Source organism: Salmo trutta, chromosome 6 (genome assembly GCF_901001165.1).
Source record: "Salmo trutta chromosome 6, fSalTru1.1, whole genome shotgun sequence".
Taxonomy (NCBI): Eukaryota; Metazoa; Chordata; class Actinopteri; order Salmoniformes; family Salmonidae; genus Salmo; species Salmo trutta.
The window spans coordinates 18,617,218-18,642,509 of NC_042962.1; the positions used below are offsets into that span (position 1 = coordinate 18,617,218).

General features: G+C 41.1%; 1 protein-coding gene across 12 annotated transcripts in view; it reads left to right on the forward strand.

Moving 5' to 3' along the window:
• Positions 1-25,292, forward strand: part of epb41l3a (erythrocyte membrane protein band 4.1-like 3a) — an 80,323-nt gene that overhangs the window by 18,482 nt on the left and 36,549 nt on the right. Inside the window, exon 1 of one of the 12 annotated variants that reach the window (XM_029755560.1) lies at positions 2,095-2,738. The exons of the other annotated variants lie outside the window; for them this stretch is intronic. The gene's annotated coding sequence lies outside the window, so the exon portion shown is untranslated. Of the gene's footprint in view, positions 1-2,094; positions 2,739-25,292 lie in introns of those variants that run through there. 12 annotated transcript variants of the gene reach the window in all.

Here is a 25,292-nt window from a genome sequence, read left to right on the forward strand (position 1 = left end):
AAAGAAAAGTACAGAGAGATCCTTGATGAAAACCTGCTCCAGAGCACTCAGGACAACAACCCTAAGCACACAGCCAAGACAACGCAGACGTGGCTTCGTGACAAGTCTCTGAATGTCCTTGAGTGGCTCAGCCGGTGCTCGGACTTGAACCCGATCGAACATCTCTGGAGAGATCTGAAAATAGCTGTGCAGTGACGATCCCCATCCATCCTGACAGAGCTTGAGAGCATCTGCAGAGAAGAATGGGAGAAACTCCCCAAATACAGGTGTGCCAAGCTTGTAGCATCACACCCAATAAGACTCGATGCTGTAATCTCTGTCAAAGGTGCTTCAACCAAGTACTGAGTAAAGGGTCTTAATACTTATGTAAATGTGATATTTCCTATTTTTTTATACAAACCAGTTATGTTGTATTGTGTGTAGATTGATGAGGGGGAAAAAACTATTTAATCAATTTGAGAATAAGGTTGAAACATAACAAAATGTGGAAAAAGTCAAGGGGTCTGAATACTTTCCAAATGCACTGTATGTACATGTAGGCAGGTATGGAACTTGGGGAGATGAGATGACAGTCAGAAGTCAGACCATGGCAAAGATTATAATTCAAACACAGATACATCAGATTGGATTACGTTAATAGGTTGTCATTTACCAATGCATGCCTTGTGCTTTTGGGAAGGTGTCCCGGGTAGTCAATGATATAACATCTTCACTTGGAAAACGACAAGTCAGATACATCAAAGGAAAAAAATAGGATCTTTATTTACTATTCTTTATGTTTTATTTTAGGGTTGGTTTTTCAGCTATTTTATCATATGCCCGTCATACGAATGATTTCACAAAATAATAACTTTTTAGCATATTCAAAAACATGGATGCTCTTCATAGGAGGTTCCATTGTCGTTTGATCTGGTAATATGACCTGAAATGTTTGTACATTTAATAATGTTTGCTGGCTTCATAATTCAACTTGCAATCTAAGTGTAATGAATACTCAGTGAGAAAAAGGTGTAGATTCACTCGCAGAGCAAGGCCGGTGTTTATTTCGCCTTCGCAGAAGGCAGGAATCGTGATCACAGGTTGGCAAACAGGCAGGTGAATCAAAACTAGGACTGAAGGCTATAACTGGTTCTCACAAACGAGCTAGGAAAAGGCTTATTAGAGTCAAAATGAACAATACCTCACAAAGACACAAACAGAATGAACTGAACTAAATAAGGAGCTGATGAGACCAGGTGAGTAACTAACACAGGTGAAATCAATGAACAAAAATGAAAGACAGAGCTACGTTCCAGAACACAAAGAACCAGAACACAAGGTTGACTAAGAAAATAAATACAGAAACTTACACTAAGTAATCTATACTAAAGTTACTTTTATGAATCTTCATTTTGAGGAGTCTAAACTGATTTATAATTTGATAGATCATAAATGCTGGGGCATTTTAATATAAATGGATATCGCAAATATAATCAAGCCAATCTGGCTGAATGGAAATGGACCCAGATGGCCCTCTGAAGGTCCTCACCAGACTGAAGGTCAGGATTCAGGTTCTTAATAGCAGAGGTGCATAAAGATACTCTCGTTTGCTAAGTTCGCCATATTGTACATTGCTTTCTGTTACCCTTTTTTTGTTTCGGCATTAGCACATTATAAATGATCCCAATTCTAGCTCCAAGACGCCTGCAAACCGAAAAAGTAGGTTATGCTGATTTATTAGCGCATTGAACCATGTCGTGTGCCATAGTTTAAAAAATCTGCGAATAGTGCTCCAACAATGACGTCATATCTGAATTCCGACACTTTATTTTTTATTTTATTTGTATTTAACCTTTATTTAACTAGGCAAGTCAGTTAAGAACAAATTCTTATTTACAATGACGGCCTACCCAGGCCAAACCCTAACCCGGACGATGCTGGGCCAATTGTGTGGCACCCTATGGGACTCCCAATCACAGCCTGTTGTAATACAGCCTGGAATCAAACCAGGGTCTGTAGTGACACCTCTAGCAGTGAGATGCAGTGCCTTAGACCGCTGCGCCACTCGGGAGCCTTCACCATTGCACATTGACAGTGTTTACCATGGTCTCTGGCAGATTCTGTTTTTATTCCAACGCTTCAAGGATGTGTGTACCTGTATGTGTTGTATGGAAGAGCTCCAACTTGAACTGTTGCCAGGGGAGTCCCTAATGCCCAGCTGTGGGCACTAATACCACTATAGGATCACCAAATTGCTCATAACAAAAATATTATGATCCTACACTCTGCTGTAGTGGAAAGTTTATATCAATATGAAAATAAGTGTAAGCAAAAATATTTGTTCAAACATTTAATGATTTTTATCATCGATATAGAAATAATAACACTACAGAAGTTTGAATAAGTAAGTTATGTATTCCCCCAATGTCCTTTGTGAGTGCGTGATAGCTCCTTGTGATTAGGACCTAAACTGCAGGGATTTTGTAGAGGTATACTTTTGTAGAGGTATAATTACACCACATAATTCAACACCAGGTATTATCCATCTCTGGGTCGTGTTTTGTCCAGATTTTTTTTCATAAAGTGGGCATTCTTGGCTATCCCAGAATTCCGTGTGCCCGGTGTAGCCTACGGTGACAAGCTAGCTTGGCTACTGCAGGCAGTGGCAGGATGACATAGGGGAGACTACCGGAGTCAGCAGCCAAAGCTTGGAGAAACTGCACCTCAGACAACGGATTTTGGAGGACACAGGATACCCGGTAATACAATAGTAACTCCGGATTTCATAAAGGGGACTCATGTATTGAATTCAGTAGTGGCACATTAATTGTGGAAAGATAGAAAATAGTTTCATTATCGATGTTTTCATCTGAAAATGTGACGTGCGGCCGTTGCATCATTTACAGGAGATGACGAGGCAATTCCCTTGTACAAAAAAATACTGCTCATGGATAACTTAGTTATAGTAACATTCAAGACGAATAGAGATATGTTGATCTTTATTGAATCTTTGTATCCCGTATCCCTCATTGTAATTTGAGAAATCATGCTTTCTGCACAAGCTACTTTGTATCATATGAGTATAATTTTCCTCTGCATACAGTGTCATGGCCATGTGATCAAAACGCCCGATGCCTAGTTGCGACTGGTTAAAAAGTGTCTAATAATTGGATTACGCACGGATTCTTGCGCATCGAAGGAAAAGTTGTCCGTTGTATTATTTTGCGGGAGTTGTGCGCTATTTTGTGCTATTTACTATGGCGGTGTGCGTAACGTCTAGCGGTTTTGATAAGTTATTGGTAGACCATCACCGGTGTATGACAGTTATGACTTCAATCCCGAAGTTCCTGTCTCGGTTTTCGGTATGTGTTTCTGCAATGCGGTGGGTGTGGCCTGACTGTTCGGTAGATGGAGAGGAGAGAGGAGGAGAGGAGAGAGGAGGAGAGGAGAGCGTCTTCTGGCCGCTCTGCCAGCTGCTTTACTCGCCCGACGGGGCGTTTTTCAGCCCACATCATGGTTAGCAAAGTGAGGGCACATGCTACAGACACAGGTGGTGCCCCATTGTGCAAGCTCATGGGTCAGATAATGTAGCTATAGTGGTCCATTGTTTACTATTTTATGGATGTGTTTTATTTTGGTCTCATCTGTCACCACGGGACATCAGAAATGGGTTATAATAGGCCAACAATGTACATCTATGTGTGTGTGTAAATGCAATAAACTGTTTACATAGGTACATGTTGGCTATTTGTCTGTTTTTATCATCATTTTGATTTATGATGTAGAAACCGCAAACTCCAGCGCAAGGTAATGCTATGATTGATTTAAAATGAAATGGTTATGATAATGTCTGCACCACTCGGGCTTTGAATGTTTAAAGTGATAAGCCTATCTGGAACTTTATTCATTTTCTTAGCATATTTGAAGAGGTGGGGCATCAATGTGTGTCCATACCAATACTTACTCTCTCCAAATAGCAGACATGGTGGTATGGTCCACAGAATAGTGATTATCATGGTTTCCTTTACGTGAGCTGCATGCTAGGGTTGTGTTGTTGACCAGTGACCACACCTCAGAAAGTGACTCACTCTCAGCCTGTTGAGGCTAACAGAGAAGTAAACAAATAAGCATATTGCTGCAGATTTCTGTTGTGCTTTTCACAAATACCTGCCCAATATCCTTTATCTTGGCTAGAGCTCAGCCGACCATTGGTCAATATTAGCAAAATAGTTTTCGATTCAACGTAATGGTTATAAGGCCTTAGATTGAAGAAAGAGCAGTGCAGCTGCTGAAGCCATGCTGGGTGTAAACCTTCTGTAAAGCTCTTCAGTCCATAAGCAGTGCAGCTGCTGAAGCCATGCTGGGTGTAAACCTTCTGTAAAGCTCTTCAGTCCATGAGCAGTGCAGCTGCTGAAGCCATGCTGGGTGTAAACCTTCTGTAAAGCTCTTCAGTCCAGGAGCAGTGCAGCTGCTGAAACCATGCTGGGTGTAAACCTTCTGTAAAGCTCTTCAGTCCAGGAGCAGTGCAGCTGCTGAAGCCATGCTGGGTTTAAACCTTCTGTAAAGCTCTTCAGTCCAGGAGCAGTGCAGCTGCTGAAGCCATGCTGGGTTTAAACCTTCTGTAAAGCTCTTCAGTCCAGGAGCAGTGCAGCTGCTGAAGCCATGCTGGGTTTAAACCTTCTGTAAAGCTCTTCAGTCCAGGAGCAGTGCAGCTGCTGAAGCCATGCTGGGTGTAAACCTTCTGTAAAGCTCTTCAGTCCAGCTGCTGAAGCCATGCTGGGTTTAAACCTTCTGTAAAGCTCTTCAGTCCAGCTGCTGAAGCCATGCTGGGTTTAAACCTTCTGTAAAGCTCTTCAGTCCAGGAGCAGTGGATGGGTTCCATTTTTCTCATGGACGTGTATCATCCTTATGTCCTACAGTATATGACTTTGATGGATGGCTTAAAGTGTGTTATGCTGACCACGGACTACTGCAACAATACTGCTACTGTGCAGCGGTGTAAGGTTACATGGGAGAATGTCACACATACAGCATCTCTTACCATAACATTTTACGTGTTGGTCATTTAGCAGACGCTCTTATCCAGAGCAACTTACAGTAGTGAGTGCATACATTTTCGTACTGGCCACCCTGGGAGTAAAAACACAAAATACAAGATTTATAGTGTGATATGTAGGGTAGCACTGTGGTGAAGCAGTGGGGGCCAAATAACAATGCTTGGCTTGTCTGGAATGGATTTCTCAGTCTAAATATGGGTCAGTGGCTTTTGGCCTCTGTGTCGAGTGTTTCAATCACTGGATCCAGGCTACAGTGGAACACGTCACAGAGCAGCAGCCTATTCAGAGCAAAGCAGAAAGAATACAAAGATACCAAGGGACTTTTCTATCAATAGCAGGGTAAAGTCCTTTGGTTGTGCACCTCTAGTACATTTTACATTTCAGTCATTTATCAGACGCTCTTATCCAGACTGATTTACAGGAGCAGTTAGGGTTAGGTGCCTTGCTCACGGGCACATCGGCAGACTTTTCACCTTGTCGGCTCAGGGATTCGAACCAGCGACCTTTCAGTCACTGGCCCAACACTCTTAACTGCTAGGCTACATGCCGCCGCTTAGTCAAGATAGTTCAAAAAGACTGCCTTGTGTGTAAGTATACAGTCACTCAGATTACTGCATGGAGACTAATTTACAAGAGCAGGCATGTTTTATGTAAAAGAGGAAAGCAGAACTTGTTTGTGACTCAAGGAGCTGTGTTTTAGCATTGCAACAGCACCAAGGACAGCGCCACAGACTTTGAATAATAGACAGTCAGGCCCAGTTCAACTCCTATACCACTGTTGTAAGCCTATTTTTCTCATAACTGAAGGGCTAGTGAATGTCAATCAGGAAGCCTTGTAAGTGTGCTGCTGCTTTGTCATCAGGATAATTCAATCTCATTGAAAGAGATATATGCAGTAACTCAGCAATTTTTTTTCTCTTGAGTTTTTTTGCGAAACATTGCCATTCCTTTCCTTGATATAGCCTATGACCCTCAAACTCAACTCTGGACCTCGAAGCCAGTTCCACTGAATTGTTTCATTGTTCCCCTCTAATCAGGGACGAATTTAGACCTGGGACACCAGGTGTGTGCAATTAATGATCAGGTAGAATAAAACACCAGCAGGCTCCAGACCTCGTAGGGTCAGAGTTGACTACCCCGTCATGAGTTGAAACATGAGCAGTTTAGAGGAGTTAAAGTCTGATTATATAGAAGTCAGGTAGTAGCCTTTGCGGTGTAAACAGCAACAACTACTGTATAACGTGTTACTTAAGCAATAAGGCCAGAGGAGGTGTGGTACATGGCCAATATGCCACGGCTAAGGGCTGTTCTTAGGCACGACGGAACGCCCTTAGCCGTGGTATATTGGCCATATACCACAAACCCCTGAGGTGCCTTATTGCTATTATAAACTGCTTACCAATGCAATTAGAGCAGTAACAATAAATGTTTTGTCATACCTGTGGTATACTTAAGCTATAAGGCCCTTAGCCGTGGTATATTGGCCATATACCACAAACCCCTGAGGTGCCTTATTGCTATTATAAACTGCTTACCAATGCAATTAGAGCAGTAACAATAAATGTTTTGTCATACCCGTGGTATATGGGTATGACTGTATTGGCTGTCAGCCAATTAGCATTCAGAGCTTGAACCACCCAGTTTATAATATACTTTAATCAAATCAAATCAAAGTTTATTTGTCACGTGCGCCGAATACAACAGATGTAGTAGACCTTACAGTGAAATGCTTACTTACAGGCTCTAACCAATAGTGTGAAAAAAGGTGTGTGTGTGTGTGTGTGTGTGTAGGTAAGTAAGTGAGTAAAGAAATAAAACAATAGTAAAAAGACATTTGAAAATAAGAGTAGCAAGGCTATATACAGACACCGGTTAGTCAGGCTTATTGAGGTGGTATGTGTATGTAGGTATGGTTAAAGTGACTATGCATATATGATGAACAGAGAGTAGCAGTAGCGTAAAAAGAGGGGTTGGCGGGTGGTGGGACACAATGCAGATAGCCCGGTTAGCCAATGTGCAGGAGCACTGGTTGGTCGGGCCAATTGAGGTAGTATGTACATGAATGTATAGTTAAAATGACTATGCATATATGATAAACAGAGAGTAGCAGCAGCATAAAAGAGGGGTTGGGGGGGCACACAATGCAAATAGTCCGGGTAACCATTTGGTTACCTGTTCAGGAGTCTTATGGCTTGGGGGTAAAAACTGTTGAGAAGCCTTTTTGTCCTAGACTTGGCACTCCGGTACCACTTGCCATACGGTAGTAGAGAGAACAGTCCATGACTGGGGTGACTGGGATCTTTGACCATTTTTAGGGCCTTTCTCTGACACCGCCTGGTGTAGAGGTCCTGGATGGCAGGCAGCTTAGCCCCAGTGATGTACTGGGCCGTTCGCACTACCCTCTGAAGTGCCTTGCGGTCGGAGGCCGAGCAATTGCCGTACCAGGCAGTGATGAAACCGGTCAGGATGCTCTCGATGTTGCAGATGTAGAACCTTTTGAGGATCTTTTTATTTTTATTTATTTCACCTTTATTTAACCAGGTAGGCAAGTTGAGAACAGGTTCTCATTTACAATTGCGACCTGGCCAAGATAAAGCAAAGCAGTTCGACAACATACAAAAACACAGAGTTACACATGGAGTAAAACAACATACAATCAATGATGCAGTAGAAAAAAATAAGACTATATACAATGTGAGCAAATGATGTGAGATAATGGAGGTAAAGGCAAAAAAAATGCCATGGTGGCAAAGTAAATAAAGTATGGCAAGAAAAACACTGGAAAGGTAGATTTGTAGTTTGAAGAAAGTTGAAAGTTAAAAATATAAATAATATGGTGCAAAGGAGCAAAATAAATAAAATAAATAAATACAGTAGGGGAAAAGGTAGTAGTTTGGGCTCAATTAAAGATGGGCTATGTACAGGTGCAGAGATCTGTGAGCTGCTCTGATAGCTGGTGCTTAAAGCTAGTGAGGGAGATAAGTGTTTCCAGTTTTAGAGATTTTTGTAGTTCGTTCCAGTCATTGGCAGCTGAGAACTGGAAGGAGAGACGACCAAAGGAGGAGTTGGCTTTAGGGGTGACCAGAGAGATATACCTGCTGGAGCGCGTGCTACAGGTGGGTGCTGCTATGGTGACCAGTGAGCGGAGATAAGGGGGGACTTTACCTAGCAGGGTCTTGTAGATGACCTGGAGCCAATGTGTTTGGCGACGATTATGAAGTGAAGGCCAGCCAACGAGAGCATACAGGTCGCAGTGGTGGGTTGTATATGGGGCTTTGGTGACAAAACGGATGGCACTGTGATAGACTGCATCCAGCTTGATCTGACCCATGCCAAATCTTTTTAGTTTCCTGAGGGGGAATAGGCTTTGTCGTGCCCTCTTCACGACTCCATGGTAAATGTGAAGTGTTATCAAAAATGTTTAGGTTTTTGGAAGTTGTAGTCTCCATTTATAATCATATTACTCTGACAGTGTATAGGTCTATAGACAGTGTATAGGTCTATAGACAGTGTATAGGTCTATAGACAGTGTATAGGCCTATATGTATCATAATCTTCACAGTATGCCTAGCGGCTGTCCTAGATGTTTGAATGACAGCCGTTAAGTTCTATACTCTGTAATTGTGTGGATCTGTGGATAGTACTGTATCATTCAGTAATATAATGGTGCGATCCTGCTTTAGAGTCCATGGGAGATTCTCTATGATGAGAACATGTATCAAAGGGGAAAAAAACTATTGGAGCTCAGTATGCAGATCAGATCAGTACATGCCTTATTTTAATTGGGATCTAAACTCAATTTCTTTTAACCTTATAATTATTATAATTTTCTCATCTTAATCAGGTTTCTGTTTGCTCTTAGATGGACCTGATTGAATAATTCATATTTCTCATTAACATTTAAATTTTAGTCACTTAGGAGACGCTCTTATCCAGACGGACTTACAGTACAGAGCTGCGTCCAGTATGAGGGAAGTTGGAGTTAGTTTCACAGGCCAATGCTAACTAGCTTAGCACAAAGAGTGGAAGTCTTTGGGTACAGCTAGCATACATAAAAATAGTATCCACGAGTTCATCCGACTCTGGGGAAGTAGATAAAGGGCTTCATTGCCAATATCCCGAACTATCTCTTTAATATCATCAATATTATGCCACATGAAACACTGTTATTACAGTTCCTGGCTTGTTTGCTTTGGCTTCAAAGGGGTGGAGTTGAATGGAAAAACATTCTAGGTCACAGTAGCTGACTCTGTTAATGATACCTCATAAAAAAACAGATGTCAAATATTAGACTTATTCTTTATTCATGAGCAGTGTTGTTTTGGGTCATCAATGATTGAGTATAAAGTCTTTAATCCACCTACCAGGGAGAGCCATACAATAAGTAACTAGGCTCATCTAAGCCGTGTCAGCTGATTTGAACCTCTCTCCCATCCAGATCAATGGTTCCCTCATGACCCTTTCTAATCTGCCCTGGTGTTATTTACTTGGACAAAACAGGTTTCTTCTGTGATGGGCTTTGAGCGTGTTGTGACAGACAGAATCAACTCCCTCCAGCATGTCTGTTGTACTTCACACTTTGGGATGCTTTGTGACGGGGGAACACAGATGTGCTGGTAGCTAGCTCTCCCTCGGTTTGTTCCTCCAATTTCCCTAAGGGAGGTCATTCGTTGTGGAAATGTGTTCCCTCACTCATGTGGGCTACTGTTGCTTTCCCCCTCTCCCTGGGTGGTCTGGGTTAACTCCTGGTATTGTGGTTGGTTAAATTGTAGGGCTGTTTGGTAAAGAGGACCAGCTGTGGCGGTGAACTGGGTAATTGGCTGGGTGGGTCTCTGGACTCTGCCAGTCCACTGCCGGCCCACCGGCTCTATTAGCCGAAGGGGAAGAAAGCAATGCAATCAGATTGAAGGAGACACTGGTTATTTGGGAATAATTGAAGGGAGAACAATAAGTTAGAGGAAGCAAGCGTAAGATAAGATCTGAAGAGGACATCTGTCGGTACTAGTGCTGAGCGATTAGTGCTTTTTGAGGTCGTTTCGACTGTTTTCGATTTCTTTTTTGATTATAATTTTTTTAAACATTAAATGCACTATGCATTTTGTGGGTTGAATGCTGTAACAACACAGAATAAAACAAGTAATACAAGTCCAATGATGGTAGTGACTACTCATTACTGCTTATCACTTATAAACATCATTTATTCACATTACTTAAGTATTTGTTTTATTCGATGACTTTATTATTTCATTCCAAGTCAACATCTCATCTCTATAGAGCTGCTGCCTATATAGCCTGACAAATTCACTATTTTAGTAGTTCTTCAAAGTAAATTAGGCACTTTTATGACTTCTGAATACCAACTATCAATCACCTAGATCATGTATTTGTAGGAAGAGAAAGCCCCGCAATGCAACTGCTTTCTATCTCTCGCGTGCTCCACACAGACCAAGACCAGACAAGTTAGCGGGCGTGCAATGGATTATGGTTATTGTAGTTAATTACCACATTTCCTGCGCTAAACTATGTAGAATATTGGCCTGTTGGAAACTATAATTCCCTACTACATTGCAGAGTTTGGGCTAGATCAGATTTTTCTCCACAGAAACTGAGCATCAAGCTCATAAAAAAACAGACAACTAAATGGAATTTAAATAATTGAACTGACGTCAGTCAATTAGTTGTTTAAAAACTGAAAAATAAAAAGCAGAGAAATGATTTAGTGTAGAGGTGCTGACTAATGGCAAATAAACTGTAAGCTATATACTCTACATATAAACTCCCAGGAATGTATTTTGTAAACCACCAACGGTTATGTAGACAATAACAATATTGAGGGGTGTGTCATAATTATTAGGTTGATGAGAATGATTTGAGTGAAACTGTTAAAAGAATAGTTTACAACATGTTGAATATATTAGGCTAATGTTATCATATGTCAACATAATTAGATATTGTACATAATATTAGCATCAACATTCTGTACATTATTATTTAATTACATTTAATATACAGTATATATTTAATTGTTTCCAATTTCATTTTTGTTACATGTAATCTTTTGGTTGAACCATAATGCATAATAAGCATTATCAACAGTGGGAACATATTGGGTGTACGCTGATAAGCTGTAGAAAGAATATATCGATTTATCAGACTTGTTGATTAAAAAAAAGGAGGATTGTTCATAAGACTGAAAACTGAAAAAGAACAGACATTTCGGTTAATCGTTCAGCAATAGTCCGTACTCTCTGTGCTGTAAATAGAGATAGGAGAAGAAGGGTTCAGATGTTATCTAGTCAGAGGAGAGGAGACTATTCAAAGGTAATACTGTCCATAAAGAGGATGTGTAGTCAGAACTAGAGGACACACTGAGTTCAAATATTCTTTGTTTTCCTTCAGATACTTTGAGCATTTGTTTGAGCCTACCTGAAATGCCAAATAAGCGGGGTTTGCACTTTTGTTTCTTTTCCATTTCTCCAGGAGCTCAATCAAGCGCAATTAAAGAATTTGAACAAAAACAAACACCATTTGAACCCAGGTCTGTCTGACTAGAAGACAGGCCATTGTTTGATGCTATATGCTCTCTAGAAGAGTCCCACAGGTCCACAGACAGACAGACGGACAGTCTTTTGATGAGGACACTCCAGATACAGTAAGTGTCAGAAAAGGTCAGAGCGGCCATCTTTTTCGACAGCAGTCGGCATTCTGTGTGTAAAAGATACCAGTACACGCATGAATTCTCTGCACAGCTGTGCCCAACCCAACCCATATTGGCATCCTTGCTAATTATAGGCCCCAACGGGCGAGAAAGAGACAGATAGAGAGAGAGAAAGGGGGAGGTAAAGGGAGAGAGACCAATAAAGAGAGAGAGCATCATTCATGATACAATGGTAGCCCAGAAAGACGTTTTCCACTGGGGCTTTAGCAAGGGGCTTGTATGAAAAAGAACATACATCAGTGTTCACCGGAGGTTGAACAAGCTACTCATTTGTTTTACACTGAACAAAAATATGAACGCAACATTTAAAGTGTTGTTCCCATGTTTCATGAGCTGAAATAAAAGATCCCAGAAATGTTCCATATGCACAAAAACCTTATTTCTCTCAAATATTGTGGACAAATTTGTTTACATCCCTGTTAGTGAGAATTTCTCCTGGGGACAATAAAAGGCCACTCCAAAATGTGCAGTTTTGTCATACAACACAATGCCCAAAGATGCCTCAAGCTTTGAGGGAGCGTGCAATTGGCATGCTGACTGCAGGAATGTCCACCAGAGCTGTTGCCAGATAATTTAATGTTAATTTCTCTACCATAAGCTGCCTCCAATGTCATTTTAGAGAACTTGGCAGTACGTCCAACCAGCCTCATAACCGCAAACCACATGTATGGTGTCGTGGTTTGCTGATGTCAACGTTGTGAATTGAGTACCCCATGGTGGCGGTGGGGTTATGGTATGGGCAGACATAGGGTTGCAAAGGGTCGAAAGTTTTCCGGTAAATTTCCGGAATATTTCCGAACATTTTCCATGGGAAGTTAAGCCCTGGAATTTGGGGAATTCTGCTTAAATTCATCAAAAACGTTGGCTTATAACAGTGAACCTTTTTTGTGGGATACACATTAGGCAATTCTAGGTCTTGTGGCATATTTTGGTTAAACTATCCCCAATTCAATGGAATTGCAACCCACCCTCTGCATGCACAGTGCATTCTTCCATCACGTGTACAGCTGATTCTCAAGATCTTTCACTTTAATGAGATGCTATTGATCCTACACTACTACACTGTCTGAGCCAAGGACTACATGCTTTCTGGTAAGTTTTGATTACAATACTGGGTGGGGGGAATATATTTTATATGACATACATTATTTTTTGTTAACTAGTAAATAGTAGCCTACATCAAAGTGTGTTTAAATAATTTCTAACTTGTTAACAATTTCTGCTAGTTAGTTTTTGCTACCATGTGGGTTTTAGCTTACTTGAGCCTACTAACTGAGGAGTGTTAATTCACCTGTTTCCATACATGTTTCATTTTAAAACATTTATCTTACAAAGGAGTTGTTTAATCTAACTACTTAACTATTTATCTGTACATGAAATTGTATTAGGATTTTTTTTACTCATTTTTTTCTAATCCTTACAGGAAAATGCCACGGGCACTATCTGATGTGTGGAGACATTTCACTGCAGCTAGTGTAGAATAAAAAACTGTGTACATTTGAAAATACTGTGCCAAATCATATGTGAAGAATGCAACAAAGATGCAGAATTATCCGGCAAAGTGCAAAAAGTTCCCTCGGCGCTCACAACAAGCAACCTCTGACAAAAGTCCCTCTACTTCTATTCGAGATGAAAATTATGAATCCGACACCTTATCTATAGCAACAGCTCATGTTCCTCCTGGAATCAGAAGTTTTTTTGACTCAATGGAGGAACGTAGTCAGATAAATGCTGATGAATGTCTTGCTCGAGCTGTGTATGCAACTGGTTCACATCTGATGCTCACAGGCAATGTGGATTGGGAGAGATTTCTGAATGTTCTTCGCCCAGCATACACCCCTTCAACCAGACATGCTTTATCTACTCATTTGCTGGATGCAGAGTTCAACAGAGTTCAAGTGAAGATCAAGCAAATCATAGAGAGAGCAGACTGTATTGCAATCATCTCTGATGGGTTGTCAAATGTTTGTGGGCAAAGAATAATTAACTACATAATCTCCACCCCCAAACAGTATTCTACAAGAGCACAGACACAAAGGGCAATAGACACACCGCTCTCTACATTGAAGATGAGCTGAAGGCAGTCATCAATGACCTTGGACCACAGAAGGTATTTGCACTGGTGACAGACAATGCTGCGAACATGAAGGCTGCTTGATCTAAAGTGGAGGAGTCCTACCCTCACATCACACCCATTGGCTGTGCTGCTCATGCATTGAATCTGCTCCTCAAGGACATCATGGCACTGAAAACAATGGATACACTCTACAAGAGAGCCAAGGAAATGGTTAGGTATGTGAAGGGTCATCAAGTTATAGCAGCAATCTACCTCACCAAGCAAAGTGAGAAGAATAAGAGCACCACATTGAAGCTGCCCAGCAACACCCGTTGGGGTGGTGTTGTCATCATGTTTGACAGTCTCCTGGAGGGGAAGGAGTCTCCAAGAAATGGCTATATCACAGTCTGCCGATATGGACAGCCCCATCAAGAGGATCCTTCTGGATGATGTATTTTGGGAGAGAGTGGTAAGCAGCCTGATACTCCTGAAACCTATAGCAGTAGCCATTGCACGGATTGAGGGAGACAATGCCATTCTGTCTGATGTTCAGACTCTGCTTGCAGATGTAAAAGAAGAAATCCGTACTGCTCTGCACACTTCACTGTTACTCCAAGCAGAGGAAACTGCAGTTCTGAAATACATCAGAAAGCATGAAGACTTCTGCCTGTAGCCCATACACGCCGCAAAGTACATGTTGGACCCCAAGTATGCTGGCAAGAGCATCCTGTCTGTTGCAGAGATCAAAAAGGCCTATGGTGTCATCACTACCGTGTCTTGCCACCTTGGCCTGGATGAGGGCAAGGTTCTTGGCAGTCTGGTGAAGTACACTTCCATGCAAGGGCTTTGGGATGGAGATGTGATATGGCAGTCGTGCCAACAAATCTCATCAGCCACCTGGTGGAAGGACTTTGTGGATCTGAGGATCTTTCCCCTGTTGCCTCCATCATCCTCCAAATCACAAGAACATCAGCCGCCTCAGAGCGCAACTGGTCCTTGTTTGGGAACACACACACCAAAGCACGCAATAGGCTGACCAATACAAGGGTTGAAGAATTTGTTGCCATCTGGGCAAATTTGAGGCTTTTTGAGCCTGACAATGAGCCATCTTCAACAACGTTGGAAAGTGACAGTGAAGATGAGGCGGACATTGAGGAGGTCCAGGGAGAAGACATGGAAGCCTGAGAGGAAGACAACCAACGCTTTAGTTTCTAGACTATCATTTTAAAGATGTATGTTAAAAACTGTTTTTGGGAGATGCGATGGATCATTGGGGATCATTCAATAGTCCCTTTCTTTTGTTGTTCAGTGAAATCATCCCATGTGAAGAGTCAACTCTTCACATGGAATCAGAAATTCCCCAGGGTAGCTGTTTAGGCCCCTTTTGCTTTTTCAATTTTTACTAACGACATGCCACTGACTTTGAGTAAAGCCAGAGTTTCTATGTATGCGGATGACTCAACACTATACACGTCAGCTACTACAGCGACTGAAATGACTGCAACACTCAACAAAGAGCTGCAGTTAGTTTCAGAGTGGGTGGCAAGGAATAGGTTAGCCCTAAATATTTCTAAAATTAAAATCATTGTATTTGGAACAAAATACTCACTAAATCCTAAACCTCAACTAAATCTTGTAATAAATAATGTGGTAATTGAGCAAGTTGAGATGACTAAACTACTTGGCGTAACACTAGATTGTAAACTGTCATGGTCAAAACATATCGATGCAGTAGTAGCTAAGATTGGGAGAAGTCTGTCTATAATAAAGCAATGCTCTGCCTTCTTAACAACACTATCAACAAGGCAGGTCCTACAGGCCCTAGTTTAGTCGCACCTTGACTACTGTTCTATCGTGTGGTCAGGTGCCACAAAAAAGGACTTAGGAAAATTGCAATTGGCTCAGAACAGGGCAGCCCGGCTGGCCCTTGGATGTACACAGAGAGCTAATATTAATAATATGCATGTCAATCTCTCCTGGCTGAAAGTGGAGGAGAGATTGACTTCATCACTACTTTTATTCATGAGAGGTATTGACATGTTGAATGCACCGAGTTGTCTGTCTAAACTACTGGCACACAGCTCGGACACCCATGCATACCCCACAAGACATGCCACAAGAGGTCTCTTCACAGTCCCCAAGTCCAGAACAGACTATGGGAGGCACACAGTACTACATAGAGCCATGACTACATGGAACTCTATTCCACATCAAGTAACTGACACAAGCAGTAAAATTAGATTTAAAAAAACAGATTAAAAAACACCTTATGGAACAGCGGGGACTGTGAAGCAACACAAACATTGGCACAGGCACATGCATACACACACACACACACACACACACACACACACACACACACACACACACACAGTGTGTTGTGAAATCTGTGAATGTATTGTAATGTTTTAAAATTGTATAAACTGCCTTAATTTTGCTGGACCCAAGGAAGAGTTACTGCTGCTTTGGCAGCAGCTAATGGGGATCCATAATAAATACAAAAATACAAACTCATTTAAGTTAAATTCGTAAATCAATAGTTTTTTTTTATTTCTATTGGAAGGATTTAATAATTTGCAATTATGTCTACTTATGATAAGGTAAAAGGTTTATGTTTCTGTCTCCATATGATATGGTAAATATATCCAATGCAAAAAACATCTAAATTTAAATGGTATTAATATTAATTTGCATATATTTCCATTTATTCCCATTAATTCCCATATATTCCCGTTAATTACCACGGAAAATTTCCACCTCAGAATATTCCCCAAAATGTGCAACCGTAGGCAGTAAGCTATGGAAAACTAACACAATTGCATTTTATCAATGACAATTTGAATGCACAGAGATACCGTGATGAGATCTTGAGGCCCATTGTCGCAAGGATCTGTACACAATTCATGAAAGCTGAAAATGACTGATTTCCTTATAGGAACTGTAACTCATTTATATTTTTGTTCAGTATGGATGACATGTTATTTTTTGTGGAACTATTGGGCTTTATCTCTGTGGTGAAATCCTGTTTTTTCTTGAATTCCCCCCCTTGCTTCATTGGCCATGAAAGTTGATTCATTCTGGTTGAAATATCAGCTCCTTTGTCAAGTACATTTTTACTCCTTTATCTGATAAATAAATGACCTTCAGATGATGGCTTGAATAATTCAGATTTCTGCATACTACGAACATAGAGAAATGCAAATTAATTTGTCTCATGATTTTTCAAGCGAAAATACAGAACATTTACAGCAGTTGATGATTCTAATTTCCTTGTATCAGTATGGCTAGAAAGGATTTCCTGACCTTCACGGGATCTTTCTTGTTTGTTCTGTTTTCTCTGCTGGTTTAATATTAGCCCAACAGAAGACTGCTATGCTGGCCTAAACTGGGCTGCAGTTTACTGGTGTTCCTGCTGTTTAGCCTGGACTATCTTTAATGTTGCCATAGTAACTACCACAACAATGGCCACCTTTGTGTCTTTTTTGGGGGCTCCTTTTGTCAAGGTGTTTTGCAGAGCATGGACAATAGTGATAATATTTTATGAAAATGTGATGCACAGTAGGCTACAGATGTAAGATCTTAGGAAGTATGAATTATTATGTGGAAATATGAATTATTATGTGGATTATAATTAATGGGCATTTTTGTAAGGGTTGATACATTTTTCGTAAGGGAAAATCAAGTCTGACATAGTGGAAATTACAAACTTCAGAAGTCTTTTTAAACCTCAAATGCACTGAAAAGTTTTTTTTTCTCAAGAGGGGGGGGGCAAAATATTATAGTAGGCTACACTGTCCCGCGAATGTTCCGCAAAATCATCCCGCATTTGGGTATTTTAAATGTGGTCACCCTACTTCCATAAAACCTAGTAATAAATGACCAGAAAGTCCTTGCACAGCAGAAAAGCATGTTTTGCAGTTGACTTGAAACTGTAACGTAAACATTCTTTACTTTGATTGAATAGGGTTCCTACACTCTCAGAAAAAAAGGGTTCTAAAAGGGTTCTGCGGCTGTCCCCATAGGAGAAACCTTTTTGGGTCCAGGTAGCACTCTTTTGGGTTCCATGTAGAACCCTCTGTGGAAAGGGTTCTACATGGAACCCAAAAGGGTTCTACATTGAACCAAAAGGGTTCTACCTGGAAGCAAAAGGGGTTCTTCAAAGGGTTCTCCTATGGGGACAGCCGAAGAACCCTTTTTGGTACTAGATAGCACCTATCTAACAGTCTTCACTCTGTGTGGCTGATTTCATCCCTGAACCACCATAGAAGAAAAAAGACATGGGGGAAATAAAATCCTACGTTAGAGGATTGGGACACGTCCCATTTCTCTCTCTCCAGGGGTCAGTGGGGCTGTCTCAGAATATTTCTCAATATCCCCTTTGGTGGAGAGCTCGGAGCAGCTCCCATCAGTACCTATCAGCCTCTGAGAAGCAGAGCATGCTACGAGAGGAAACTCAGCCGTTGCCTTCTTCCTGTTTGCTACACATTTGTTGATGTGGTGTAAAACGCAATTGAGATGAGATTGTCCTGAGCTTTTGTAAGCTTTAATCTTCTCTATCTCAAACTCGCTCAAGCGTTATCTCACTCACTAGCCCCTCCCTCTCTTGTTTGATTACATTATTCTTTTATATCTGGGCTGTAGTGCCTTTCGTCCTCTTTGACCCCGACGTGTTTAGTCTCCGTAAAGCAAAGTCAACTCTCTGTTTTCCCAAACAAAGCTAGAATCACCCTGAGACAGAGGCAAACATCAAACAAGCTTGACAGGAGAGAGAGATGATTGTGGCTCACTGTTTTATCGGAGTGAAGCTGATGTCAGTTAGTCTGTTGACATGCTGTCAACCTGTTCAATAGACCGACCAGCTTGAACCAATAAGTGCTCAGAGTCATTCCCAATTCAAACACCAGATTAAAATGATTGAAATCACAATCAACACATAGTATTTCTATGAACCAGAATTCCCTGACTACATCAGAGATGTTCTGTAGAGTCATTTGCTGTAGCCTCACAGGGCTTCCCTGGTGGTGAAGCAGTGTTGAGTCTATCCGGGCCTGGATGAGTTAACCAGCCAGTGACCCATTAGACATGAGTCATGGGATGAGTGGGAAACATACAGTATGTGCTCGTTTTCACAGCGCCATTTACACTTAATTGGTCTTTTCATTGTACTTCACAGCAGGAGGGGTGAAGTAGGAAAGCAAAGGCTAGCTTTTTCAAACAGATATTTGCATCCTGCAGCACAAACTCCAAAATGTTCTGGGACACTGTAAAGTCCATGGAGAATAAGAGCACCTCCTCCCAGCTGCCCACTGCACTGAGGATAGGAAACACTGTCACCACCAATAAATCCACAATAATTGAGAATTTCAATAAGCATTTTTCTACGGCTGGCTATGCTTTTCACCTGGCCACCCCTACCCTGGTCAACAGCCCTGCACCCCCCACAGCAACTTGCCCAAGCCTCCTCCATTTCTCCTCCACCCAAATCCAGATAGCTGATGTTCTGAAAGAGCTGCAAAATCTGGACCCCTACAAATCAGCAGGGCTTGAGAATCTGGACCCTCTCTTTCTAAAATTATCAGCCGAAATTGTTGCAACCCCTATTACTAGCTTGCTCAACCTCTCTTTCGTATCGTCTGAGGTGCCCAAAGATTGGAAAGCTGCCGTGGTCCTCCCCCTCTTCAAAGGGGGAGACACTCTAGACCCAAACTGCTACAGTCCTATATCTATCCTACCCTGCCTTTCTAAGGTCTTCGAAAGTCAAGTTAACAAACAGATTACCGACCATTTCGAATCCCACCGTACCTTCTCCACTATGCAATCTGGTTTCCGAGCTGGTCATGGGTGCACCTCAGCCACGCTCAAGGTCCTAAACAATATCCTAACCACCATCGATAAGAGACAATACTGTGTAGCTGTATTCATCGACCTGGCCAAGGCTTTCGACTCTGTCAATCACCACATTCTTATCGGCAGACTCAACAGCCTTGGTTTCTCAAATGACTGCCTCACCTGGTTCACCAACTACTTCTCAGACAGAGTTCAGTGTGTCAAATTGGAGGGCCTGTTGTCCGTACCTCTGGCAGTCTCTATGGGGGTACCACAGGGTTCAATTCTCGGGCCGACTCTTTTGTCTGTATACATCAATGATGTCGCTCTTGCTGCTGGTGATTCTCTGATTCACCTCTACGCAGACGACACCATTCTGTATACTTCTGGCCCTTCTTTGGACACTGTGTTAACAAACCTCCAGACGAGCTTCAGTGCCATCCATCTCTCCTTCCGTGGCCTCCAACTGCTCTTAAACGCTAGTAAAACTAAATGCATGCTCTTCAACCGATCGCTGCCCGCACCTACCCGCCCGTCCAGCATCACTACTCTGGACGGCTCTGACTTAGAATACAACTACAAATACCTAGGTGTCTGGTTAGACTGTAAACTCTCCTTCCAGACTCACATTAAGCATCTCCAATCCAAAATTAAATCTATAATCGTCTTCCTATTTCGCAACAAAGCCTCCTTTACTCATGCTGTCAAACATACCCTCGTAAAACTGACTATCCTGCCGATCCTCGACTTCGGGCGATGTCATTTACAAAATAGCCTCCAACACTCTACTCAGCAAATTGGATGCAGTCTATCACAGTGCCATTCGTTTTGTCACCAAAGCCCCATATACTACCCACCACTGCGACCTGTATGATCTCGTTCGCTGGCCCTCGCTTCATATTCGTCGCCAAACCCACTGGCTCCAGGTCATCTATAAGGCTTTGCTAGGTAAAACCCCGCCTTATCTCAGCTCACTGATCACCATAGCAGCACCCACCCATAGCACGCGCTCCAGCAGGTATATTTCACTGGTCACCTCCAAAGCCAATTCCTCCTTTGGCCACCTTTCCTTCCAGTTCTCTGCTGCCAATGACTGGAACGAATTGCAAAAATCACTGAAGCTGGAGACTCATATCTCCCTCACTAACTTTAAGCACCAGCTGTCAGAGCAGCTCACAGATCACTGTACCTGTACATATCCCATCTGTAAATAGCCCATCCAACTACCTCATCCCCATTCTGTTATTTATTTTTGCTCCTTTGCACCCCAGTATCTCTACTTGCACATTCATCTTCTGCACATCTTTCATTCCAGTGTTTAATTGCTAAATTGTAATTATTTCGCCACAATGGCCTATTTATTGCCTTACCTCCCTTATCTTACCTCATTTGCACACACTGTATATAGACTTTTTTCTATTGTGTTATTGACTGTATGTTTGTTTATTCCATGTGTAACTCTGTGTTGTTGTTTGTGTCGCACTGCTTTGCTTTATCTTGGCCAGGTCGCAGTTGTAATTGAGAACTTGTTCTCAACTTGCCTACCTGGTTAATTAAATAAAGGTGAAATAAAAAATAAATAAAAAAAGTCACACATACACACACACACACACACACACACACACACACAAATATTTGTAATTTCAGCCTGGAAGGTTGTGTTTACTGAGCTCATTCCCTTCATGGTCTCTATGTCACAGACTCATCACTACTCCTACAGCAGATTAATAATACAGACTCATCACTACTCCTACAGCAGATTAATAATACAGACTCATCACTACTCATACAGCAGATTAATAATACAGACTCATCACTACTCCTACAGCAGATTAATAATACAGACTCATCACTACTCTTACAGCAGATTAATAATACAGACTCATCACTACTCATACAGCAGATTAATAATACAGACTCATCACTACTCATACACCAGATTAATAATACAGACGCATCACTACTCTTACAGCAGATTAATAATACAGACTCATCACTACTCATACAGCAGATTAATAATACAGACTCATCACTACTCATACAGCAGATGAATAATACAGACTCATCACTACTACAGCAGATGAATAATACAGACTCATCACTACTCCTACAGCAGATTAATAATACAGACTCATCACTACTCATATAGCCGATTAATAATACAGACTCATCACTACTCTTACAGCAGATTAATAATACAGACTCATCACTACTCTTACAGCAGATGAATAATACACACTCATCACTACTCCTACAGCAGATTAATAGAGTTATGGTGGTGTAGTGTGGGGCATTTGGGGAAGGGGGCAACAGGTGCTTGACTCTTGACTTTACTGTATTGCTAGTCAATCACTCTCTCCTCATCCAAGCTTCTCCGCAATCTATGCTCCTATTCTGTTTTCAGTTGGTATCATTGGTAGGGGCTTGTGTGCATAATCTATTTCTCATATGTCCTTTCTCATCTCACAATTGCAGCGAAGAAGTTAAATGTGTTTAACTGACAGTCTGTAAACTAATTATAAACCCTTTATAAAGTAAAAAGATTATGTTCCAGTCTCCAATTTCACCCGTCCTCCTTCACTTTTGGCGAGATATTTTTCCCCCGTCTGCACACATGAACAGGCCACATTTGGGAGCGGTTCATTTCAAAATCTAATGCCCTTGTTGTGTGGCCGTAAATTTTATTAGCGTTTATCCGCTCACAGTCTTTTTACCTCTTTGAATTCTCCCCGTTGCATTAGTTTAAAACTTGACTTTTTGCCTGGCCAATTTACTATTTCTGTCATCTTAAAAATATGCGTTTTGTTTTCAAGAAAATACATATTCTTTAACTATATGTAAATGACGATAGATTATACAATATTTGCAGTCAACGTTAGGTTAATGAAGCTAAAGTTATGCAAGTCAGGGAAACATTGTTTCTAGTAAAAAATTATAATCATTTACCATTACGCTATAATTTTTCTGATTACATCCACACTCGCAGGTAATATGGCATCTTTTTACAAATTGATGCTAATGCATTCTGACAAGAATCTTTGCATTATGATGATGAATTTGCATTAGCCCTACATAGGGCTGCTGCAGTGACCGTATTACCGCCACACCGGCGGCCATGAGTCATGAAGGCAGTCAAATTCCACCTGACTGTTTAGTCACAGTAATTAGTCTTTTCCAAACTCTGATGCTGCTCATTAGTAGCCTACCAAACGTGCTAACTGCCTGGTACTCAGCACTCTATTGTCCCTCTAATCACTCTGACATCAATGCAAATGTATTCGAAAATGGAATCAAACACTTCATGAGCTCATGTTGCGCAACATTTCCATAGGCTATGCAATTGGTGAGAAAACAGAGTAATGGCCTCTACTAAATAGGCTAGGCCTACTATATATATTTCTCAACTTTCCTAATATTAAGCACATTGCTTATCTTTACAACAGGAGTATAGACTACCTGGCTGGCATGAAAATGAATCACTGGAAAAGCCTTCTCCATCCGCTATTTAACATTTACATTTTAGTCATTTAGCAGACGCTCTTATCCAGAGCGATTTACAGTAGTGAATGCATACATTTCATACATTTTTTACTCTGTACTGGTCCCCCGTGGGAATCGAATCCACAACCCTGGCGTTGCAAACACCATGCTCTACCAACTGAGCCACACGGGACCAGTGAATAGATGACATGTATTTCTTCCTGCTGCCACTGTTTTGATACAGGTGCATGATAATGGTCCATTCTAAATCAAAGCAAATTTCACATATATTATTTAGTATATGTAAAGACAAAATTAAATCAAGAATAGTCTGATGGGTGACAATATTAGCCTATCACTTATATATTATCACTTGTGAATGATGCCCAGCATAAGAAACAGCCTTTTTTTCTTGGCTTTTTCGAATCATAGTTGCACACATCAAGTAACCTAGCCTATAGGTCTATATGTTTTCAAAAGGTTTATATCACAACTAAAGTGTCCAAAAAACGTATTTAAATTAAGCATATTAATTTGCTTTACAAGGGGTTTAGAGCCTAACTGGCATACATAAACAGTGCGTGACTTTCAAGTTTAGGTAAGATAATTTTCACCATAAAAATGCACCTTTATAATAATCGCATTTGTAGTCACTTTTGATAATGGTGTTTTCCCGCTAATGGAACATTGCTGCTTATAGCCTACTGCCATGTGCACATTGATGCGCGTATAATGTGAAGAAATAGCCTAATAGCTTATTAACATTTTAAGCTAAACGTTCTAATCAGTTGTGTCAGCCACATTGCGTAAAACATGATTTTGATGCTAGGGGTTGTATTAATTAAAACTTTCCCAGACTACGTTTGGAATATTTATTTCTCGCATAGAATAGATCGACTTTTGTACTATGGGGGATAGTAGATTGACATAGGCTAGTGCTTTTGCTGTTTGTTAGGCCTTCCCATCTTGTTGGCTATCGAAAAGTAAGTGTGGACAGTTCTTCCAATATCTTCAATATGCTCCTCAGAACTGGATAAGGATGCACGCAGTTGCGTTCCCGATGTGTCTGTTTTCACTTGTAGCCTGTGAGAAAGACCCGATCACGTGATGGAGAGCATGCAGCAATCAGGGAGAAGGGCACAGCAAAGGCATTGATTGTTTTAGGGTGCATTGCGGCCACAAAGGGGATGCCCCTGTGAAATTCGAGTCATTATCAAGTGATTGTCAAATTGTGAATGAGAGACTAATGAAGTGTGTACAGCCTATGCAAAAAAACAAAACAAAGCGGAGCTCATGCCTTTCAAGCGACTTTTTACAAATCATCATTGGAGTCTCATCATGCAGCCTTAAAATGTATTCACAATCAAAACATATAGCCCAACGTTTGTAAAACAACTAAAGTTACATTAATAACTCTAAATTAAACATTTAGGAATAACTATTTCTTTGTTAACCACTCAACACAATAGCCGCATGTGCGCACTCCCTCAAATCGTTTGGAGAAAATATTTATATTTTATTCAGCTTTGTTCAATTGTATTCTTCATACTATTAAATAATATAAAATAATGCCACAGAATTCTAAGCACATCTTGTCTGCTAAATGAGGACAACTCAGAGTATGCTATTTTGTTCTTCTGAAATAGACTACATTTTCTTTATATCATGCTTCTTTAGAGCTGTCTAAAATAAATCCTGGATTTATTGTGATGGAGTAGACTATATCACATGGATTTATTAGACTTTTTAAAATGGAAATGTTCCAAAGGTCTGCATCAGTGGCTTGTAGGCTATGTGTGGAAGCCAGGAGATGCTAAATATGTTTATGTTAATTAACGGTCAATTGCAGTGAGACCGACAGTTATTTGCTTGACAATCACCGGCTGATGAAATTTCGTGACCGCCACAGACCTTTTTTGGGGGTATTTTGTTCATTATGCAGAGACATACTCATGTCGTAGTTAGTCTACATCCCTTCCCTTCCAGCTTTTACATCCGCTTTGTCCTGAAGCTCCGATATGGAAAATCATTTTGGAGATTGGTATTGACGTTTTTATTGCTTATCTATGGTTTTCATGGCAACAGGGTCCGGTCCTCATAGCTGGCCTCCTCCAATCCGTCACCTCTTTGGTTGGAATAAACGGATGGAGAGCTTATAGTGTGTCTGACAACCTTC